Consider the following 8938-nt stretch of genomic DNA (forward strand, 5'->3'; position numbering starts at 1 on the left):
GTCTGTGAGGGAGATTTTAGCCAGTAAACAAATAACGGTATTGGAACACCCTCCCTACTCAACTGATCTGATCCCCAATGTCTTTTTTCTTCACCTGAAGATAAAAAAAATATTGAAAGGAAGATATTTTGATGACATTCAGGACACCAGGGGTAATACAACAACAGCTCTGATAGTCATTCCAGAAAAAAGAGTTCCAAGATTGCTTTGACAGGTGGACTCGGCACTGATGTCATTGCATAGCTTCCCAAGGGGAGTACCTCGAAGGTGAACTTAGTGATATTCAGCAATGAGGTATATAGTGCTTTTTCTAGGATGAGTTCCTAAACTCAATTGTCAGACCTCGTAGAATGAATTTTTTAAGATTCAGGTGTCTCTGCTGTTTTCTCATGATTAGACAGTGATCATTTTTGGTTGGGTTACAACACGAGTGATGTATCTTTCTCGTGTTATCACTTTGGGAGGCACTGGATGTTTCTTTGTCTCCTGGTAACGTTAATGTTGTGGTTAAATAAAAAGTACCCTGCTTCTATACTAAACACTATTATCCATCTTATAATTATTAAGTAATATGAGGAGAGATATTTTGAGACTATGTAAATATCTGTTCTTCATCAAAATTCCCTATACTGGATTTAGCATCTATTGATCATACTAATTCTAGCCAGAATTAGTGTGACTAATGGCTGCAAAATAGTAATTTGGTAACCCTATTTGCTGTTCTTCACAGCCAGGATTTTTTTTTTAAGTGCTCCAGAATGAATCTAATATATACATATTAATTCAAACCTAATCTGAAGAAACAGCATTGCAGGGTCAGCAGGACTGCTACAGTAACTGGTTTTTACTCCAAGTCCACATTTTAATTAATTAATTAATTTGTTTGTTTATTTATTTTTCATTCATTCATTCATTTGTTTGATTTGGGGTCTCTCTCTGTCACCCAGGCTGGAGGGCAGTAGCATGATCATGGCTCCCGGCAGCCTTGACCTCCTGGGCTCAAGTGGTCCTTCAGCCTCAGCCTTCCAAGTAGCTGGGACTACAGGTGCGTGCCACCATGCCTGGCTATTTATTTTTATCTTTGTGTAGAGAGGAAGTCTTGCTATGTTACCCAAGGTGGTCTCCAACTTCTGGGCTCAAGTGAGCCTCCTGCCTCAGCCTCCCAAAGTGCTGCGAGCACAAGTATGAGCCACCATGCCTGGGCACTAGCCAGCATTTAAAGCAACAGCTTTCCTTTCTTATTTATTTATTCATTTATCATTTTGGGTCCCTGAACTCTTGTTTTATTCAATTACAATTCATTAATTTCTCTCTCTCCCTTTTGCTGAAATTGTCTCAGATTTGACCAATTGGAACTCATCCAAGCTGGCCACTGTGTCCTTTTGACATGCCCCCATCGTTGTTTGAGGACTGGCACACATCAATCCCCGGCTCATCGTGTTTCTTCCCTGCCACAGCTATGAAATTAGCCTTTCTCCAAGAAGCTCGAGTTCCTCATGTAGGCTGACACGGTTTGTTGTTGTTGCTGTTGTTTTTTTTTTTTTTTGATAAACAGTCATGTTTAATGATACATTGTTCTTCACAGGGACGATGATTACAGAAACTTCTAATCTGTTATCCAGGACTATACAACCATGCAGGACAAACCAGCGGGCCCAGCGTAAAATAAACTGGCTTCTTACTACAACTACCTTATAAACACTGGCACCTCTCTTCTCTCCAAAATGACCCTAATCTTACACGAAAACAGCTACTGTGGGGGAAGCAGAAACCTAGCTATGTAGCCAAAAGTAAAAACCAAAGGAAAAAGCGATTCAGTGGTTAGTTGATAAAAAGCAGGAAATTTGGTGTCCTTCACTGTGGTTGGTTTGATCTTCTTACTCCTGTTCTTTTTGTCCCTTTTCTTCAGCCCATCCATGTTAGCTCTCAGCAGGTTTGAATAAGCTATCTGAAACTTATTCACTTCTTTGGAGCTCACCACAGTGCTGATCTTTTTCCCATTAGTAGCTTTTAACAGACACTTATTTGCGGGCTCAAAGCCTTCCACCGCACACTTCTTGAGGTTGGGTTTTGTTCAACTGTCATAATTCTTTAAGGGGATGTATGCGCTGCCCGATGTCCAGCACTCGTGGAAAAGCCTGGTGAGCTCTGTCAGGAGTTGCTTGCTCTCCAGCAGCACCATTTCATCTTCTGTAGCTCCACTGTGTCCACATAAACCCCAGCTGACGGTTTTTTAAAGTTCATGTCGTGGAGGTCAGTCATGTCCTTCTGAAACATAACTTCTCATTTCAACAGAAAACAGAATCTGGAACTAGAAAGGCCTAAGTTTCACCTAAAATAGAAATATTCTGCTGGGTATGGTGACTCACACCTGTAATCCCAGCACCTTAGGAGGCAGAGGTGAGAGCATTGTCTGAGCCCAGGGGTTTGAGACCAGCCTGGGCAACTTGGTGAGACCTCATCTCTACAATAAATCAAAAAATTAACTGGGCATGGTGGCGAATGCCTGTGATTCCAGCTACCTGGAAGGCTGAGATGGAAAGATGGCCTGAGTCCAGCAAGTGGAGGCTGTGGTGTCCGTGAGCATGCCACTGCACCAACCCAGGAAACAGGGTAAGACTCTTACTCAAAAAATAAATAAAGTAAACAAGTAAATAAATAAAATAGAAATACTCTGTGCTTATTTTTAAAAATTATTTTTTCCAGGATTAGGAATTAGATGTGAGAAGTGAATCCATGGCAGCAAAATGTATTCAAGTATCTATAAAAGAAACATTTTAATTACACAGAAAATTAGTCTATAACACAAATCAATCCAATTAAAAACTTAATTTTTTTTAAAAAATGACAATGTTTTATTACTACCTGCGGGAGGGGCTTGCATGGGGTGGCGGGTGGCTCAGGGGATGTGTGGGCTGTGAGAAGGAGGTGATGACAGAGGCTGGAAGGAAAGGGGTGAGTTTGGAGGCCAGGTCCAAGGGGTTCTCAGATCCGCTTCGAGGCATGGGCAGCCTTGAGAAACGAGTCAGGGCAAGCCACAGCCAAGCCGCCAATCAGATTAAGAAATTCTTGGAAATCTAGCTGCCCATCGCTGTTGATGTCCAGTTTCTTCATCATGCGGTCAAGGACACCAGGGTCCTGATTCTTTGTAAAGGCAGCCAGTTCCGTATTCATGAAGTTTCGGAAATCCATCTTGGACAGAGTGTAGCTGTTTCCATCCTTTCCAGCATACTTCTGGAAGACAGCAACCAGGGACTTGATGCACTGCTCCGTCTCTATAGGGTTGGAGATTTTTGCCATGTCGGAGCTGAGTGAGGCGCAGGAAGCTGTGGCTGCGAGCGGCGTGGAGAGCTCTAAAAACTTAATATTTTAAATGAGTTGAAAATCCTTCACCTACAGTACAGTGCCAGTGAAGATATAAGTTGTATTTTGGAGCTCTTTAACAAAGTCAAAATGACTCGATTGGAAAATGGTATATAAACATAAACTCAAAATGTTATTTTAAATCTGCAATATGAAATACATAACATGAAGAAACAATATGAAATGTAAAGCCCTTAGTGTCTAGCATACTATAGGCCTTAACATTTTTATTAAATGAATTAAGGAGAGTTAAGAAAAGGGTAACCATCCATTAGAATTCAGATAAAACTATGTACACGATTGTCATTAATAGATGCCAAGCCGGGCTCGGTGGCTCAGCCTGTAATCCTGCACCTTTGGGAGGCTGAGGTGACTGGATTGCCTGAGCCCGCGGGTTTGAGACCCACCTGGGCAACTTGGAGAGACCTCATCTCTACAATAAATCAAAAAATTAGCCAGGCATGGTAGTGTGCGCCTGTAATTCCAGCTACTTGGAAGGCTGGGGTGGAAGGATCGCCGGACCCCAGCAGGTCGAGGCTGCAATGGCCAGGAGTGGCCACTGCACTCCAGTCTGGGCGACAGAGTGAGACTCCAACTCAAAAAAAAAAAAAAAATAGATGCCAAGATGCCCTCCCTAATGGAAGAGTGTGTGGCCAGTTTCCAGTTTTAAATACCATTTACTTTAAAAATTGACTTTTTCTTTTAAGAGTCAGTCATGAAAGCAAAAAAAAAAAAAACAGATGAAAGAGCAGTATATTACAAAGGCAGGCTGGAGTTCATGTTGGCTTTGCCCAGGAAAAGCAGGCCAACCTAATCCATGGCCTTTGGGCAGTGGCCCGTCATGGTGAAGCCAGCTGGTGACAAAACTACTTCTGCAGCCCCCAGGCAATTAAATATCTAAGACTGGACAATCCTCCAATTACTTCCCAAGTGTTAAAACCCGCACCACAGCATATGTTGTCATTAAATGTAGGAACTCACACTTCTGTGTGGCCCTAAAACTCTTGCAGGAGGAGAGAACATGCCGTATTTTCACATGCAGCCAACGTGAGATCAGGCAGGGACATGGGAAGATATACCTGGCTTTGCACATCTATACATGTCCTTACACAAACCCTTGATTTATTTCAGGTTCTCTGGGCTTCTCAGTTGCCACATTTGTAACAGTGAGAAAGAAATTTAGATCAAAAGAGACCGCAGGGCAAGACAGGAGTTCAGAAGCATGACTGGACTAGAGTTTCCAAGTCCTGCTGTTTGCTTTCAAGTAATGAAATAAGTGAACATTAAAGAGGAGGCCAGGTTAAAAAACAGAAAGGAGGCTGGGCAGGAAGCAGCAGTAAGACACCAGCGAGGAAGGATCAAGGTAAGCTGTGCCAGACCTGCTGAGTCCTGTTCATTCAGAGGGAGGCTTCCTCAGACTGGGCAAGCTTCAGAGCATTTAAAAAATAAAAAATGTTTCTAGTGCTCAAGGAGATTGCAGCATACTACAGTGACAATGTTTCAGGATGCGATTGTAACGGATGGAAATAGCTCTCAGACAAATGGTCTCAGCTAGAAGAGACGCATATTAACAAAACGTACTGTGAACAGCTGCCATCAGGAGAAAGGGTGCAACTCAGAAGAAAGTTGCAGCTCATAGAAGAATTATCTGATTTTCCTGTTCAAAAAGATGGGAATGCTCACACCTATAATCCCAGCATTTTGGGAGGCCAAGGCATGAAGATCGCTTGAGCCCAGGAGTTCAAGCCCAGCCTGGGCAACATAGCGAAACCTGGCCTCTACAAAAAATAGAAAAATCAGTCAGGCGTGGTGCCTGTAGTCCCATCCACTTGGGAGGCTGAGATGGAAGAATCACTGGAGCCCAGGAGGTTGAGGCTGCAGTAACCATGAGCATACCACTACACTCCAACCTTCGTGACAGAGTAAGATCCTGTCTCAAAAAAAAAAAGTACTAATGCTGAGAATATAGTGGATATACTCTAACTAATGTTTTGGAAGAAAATGACACAATGGCTGGGCACGGTGGCTCAGCCTGTAATCCCTTTGGAAGGCCAAGGCGAGAGGATTGCCTGAACCTGGGGGTTCGAGATCAGCCTGGGCAACTTGGTGAGACCTCGTCTCTAGGTAAATCACAAAAACTAGCCGGGCTTGGTGGCATGCATCTGTAGTTCCGACTACATGGAAGACTGAGGTGGAAGGATTGCCTGAGCCCAGCAGGTCAAGGCTGTGGTGGCCGTGAGCGTGCTACTATACTCCAGCCTGGTTGACAAGAGTGAGACTCCAACTCAAAAAGAAAAAAAGAAAATTAGGAAGAATTAACTCAGAGGAAGGTGGGAGCAGAAGCCGTGCTCTCTCCTGTTGCCTGGTTATATAGCAGAGAAAAACCTTGCCCCAATGACTCACCACTGCCTGCATTCCTAGGATGCAACTCAGAAGGCCAGAAGGGAAGCCGGGTGGCTCAGGATGACAAAGGGCCCTGCAGGGTAGCCCTGTTGTATGTCTGTCTGCCCACAAGCAGAGGACTCCCTGTGGGGTGGAAGGAAGTGAAGAGAGATCAAATTGACCTTCATGTCATGACCTGGGTGACTAAGCTGGAAAGTCTTCCACATATTGTTTGACTAGAGCTCCCTAACAAAAGAAGAGACCAAGGTAACATTGTCCTATTACTGAGACCATATAACTTGTCTCAGTGTCCTGTTCTCTGTCTCTGATTACATTTATGGTGGATCTTTGCTGAAGTTTGCTAACATAACTCTCTCTCTCTCTCGTTGGATCTCACTCTATCACCCAGGTTGGAATGCAGTAACACAATCACAGCTCACTGCAGTCTCGACCTCCTGGGCACAGGTGACCCTTCTGTCTCAACCTCCCAAGTAGCTGGGACTACAGGTGGGCACCACCACACCTAGCTAATTTTTTTTTGTAGAAACAATCTATGTTGCCCAGAGCAATCATAAACTTCTGGGATCTTGCAATCCTTTCATCTCAGCCTGCCAAAGTTCTGACACTACTTTTACAATCCACGTGTAACACATTCAGTGGTAATGATAATAAAGTAGAAAACCCCATTCTTTAAGAGAGCTTCCCAAAGCCATTGCTGACAGGTGTGTGCCGCCACACCCGGCTCATTTTTTTTTCTTTTTTTTAAAAAGAGGCAATGTCTTGCTATGTTGCCCAGGCTGGTCTTGAACTCCTGGGCTCAATCTATCCTCCTGCCTTAGCCTCCCAAAGTGCTGGGATTACAGACATGAGCTACACTGCCTGGCTACTATATCTTATATCGTGTAATGCATTTATAAAATAATGAACAACATCCCACACACCCTCCCTCCTCTCCCTGTCTCCCATTCCCCATGCTCTGACCTGCATCTTTTTCTGCATCACAAAGAGACAAGTTACAAGTGACAGAAAGAAGTCTTTTTCTCAAACAACTTGCAGAATATTACAGGATGAAGGCCGTCTCGGTTGATTTCCTATATTTTTTATAGCTACCATGTAATTATCACTGATGTTCAAAATGAATATCTGCCCCAATGCAAACTCTACATCCCGAGGGACTTAATTATATTCATTATAGTTGTATTGCTATTCATTTTATTGCATTCAAATTTTTTACAATCCATGTGTTAACATTCAGTGGTAATGATAACAAAGTAGAAAACCCCATTCTTTAAGAGAGCTTCCTGAATCCATTACTGACGGGAACAGGGTAGATCAACAGTGGTCCAGGATTACTCTGGGAAGGTTCTTTTTGCAGACAGGATGGGTGCAGAGCAACTCTTCTTAACATCTTCGTGGAGATGAGACAAAAAAGCCAGAATTCCTTCCCTTTTTGAGTCTTTCATTGTGAAAGAAAACCAAAGAATAAGAATTTTAAAAATACTACGCCAAGGGTCAATGCTTTCTATCATTATAATAATGCCATTTTTTTCCGGCATTATTTACTTTTGTACACATCCTCATGAGACACGGACAGGTTGAGGAGTGAATCTGGGCATTTGTAAATAGCTGAGTAAACTGAGAATTCAAAAATACTCCTTTAAAGGTAATGGAAGAGGGTCGGGTGTGGAGACTCACACCTGTAAACTCAGCAATTTGGGAGGCTGAAGCACAAACTTGAGCCCAGGAACTCAAGGTGAGCTTATGCAACATAGTGAGACCTTGTCTCTACAAAAAAAATAAAATCAGCAGGACGTGGTGACACGCCTGTAGTTCCAGCTACTCAGAAGGCTGAGGCGAGGGGATCACCTGAGCCCAGGAGGTTGAGTCTGTGTCAGCCATGATTGTGCCACTGCACTCCAACCTGGGTGACAGAGACCCCCAACTGAAAAAAAAAAAAAAGATAATGGAAGAGAAGCATAAAGCTACTGATTGTCTGGTTTGGGTGATAAATGAAAACTTGATTTAATTATAAAGATAATAATTTTTGACATCAGAAAGCAGTAAAAATGTAATGTTAAGCCTAGTGCACAGAGTTATAGACCTGTTGTTTCCTTAAATATTCTGGGCAGGATGGGAAAAAGATGGCGACAGCATAGGTGAGCTTGTGAGATTCTCTGAATGTGAGTTTCCAAAAAGACTTTTACTTCTCTTCCCCCATCCCCCAGCCCACCACCAGCCACGCTGGTGTGAGGCCCAGGGACCTTCAGTCCCACCCAGGGCCAGATATTGCAGCCCCCTGCTGCTGCTATTCCACTGTGTGTGTGGGAATCTCGGGTCCCAGCCCCCTCCCAGCTCCCTCACTGGCTACATCGTCTCCAGCCCGGCATCTTGCATCAAGCCGCCAGTCACTCAGTGGGCTCTGGGCGCCCACTCTTCAGAGACACCAGTCCCATTCCTGGCTGAAGTACCCTGTGGGGGGCCCAGGGCCATTCTCGCCACTCACCACCTGCCCTTTGGAGCTTTGGAGCTCTGGAACTCTGGGCCCACCCTGGCTGAGGCACTCAGCGTGAGACCCTAAGCTGGGGGACCCAGACAAGTGGAGAAAAATAGATCTGCATAAACTGCCTCGCCATTCTCCAGGCAGAGACTTCCGTTGCCCCACCCACCTATCAACAAACTTTACCTCAGTTCCTAAGGCAACAGCGTGAAACAGGAGACAAAGCCCCACCCCTACACTGCAAAGAAAAACAAAGGGGAGAGGCCAGAATCAGAGATCAGAGAAGTGACTTTAGTCTGATCGCTTATTTTGACTTATGATTTTATCATTGTAACTGTTGGTTTTGATCAAGTTTGTTGTTTACCTTCTGACTTACACTGTTTCTTGATTTTGTTGGCCTGTCTCTGTGTAGATATCAGTACTCTTTAGGGAATCTTTCTTATGTGTCTTTCTTCACTTCTTCCGGGTCTTGTGTCTCTTTCTCACCTGATAGACGGTATGTATATCTGTTTTCCCTCTCGCTCTTCTCTCTTTCATACTCCCTATTGACCACCCTTTCCTCCATTATTTTCCTCTTTTATACCCCCCTTTTTAATCTAGGGACCAAGACTATATACTGTTGAATGGACAGATGGCAAGGCAGAGGGAAATGGGTTCCAGTGTGCTCATACACCTGTTTGTGGATGCTAGAATCAG

The 8938-nt window shown here is 43.9% G+C and overlaps 1 pseudogene; it reads right to left on the reverse strand.

Annotated features, from left to right (window-relative positions):
• Window positions 1-2839: 2839 nt before the first annotated feature.
• Window positions 2840-3349, reverse strand: LOC103275412 (annotated as a pseudogene).
• Window positions 3350-8938: the final 5589 nt, after the last annotated feature.

The sequence above is a fragment of the Carlito syrichta genome, unplaced genomic scaffold (assembly GCF_000164805.1).
Source record: "Carlito syrichta isolate Samal-C Ts95f unplaced genomic scaffold, Tarsius_syrichta-2.0.1 Scaffold315442, whole genome shotgun sequence".
In the NCBI taxonomy this organism is placed as follows: domain Eukaryota; kingdom Metazoa; phylum Chordata; class Mammalia; order Primates; family Tarsiidae; genus Carlito; species Carlito syrichta.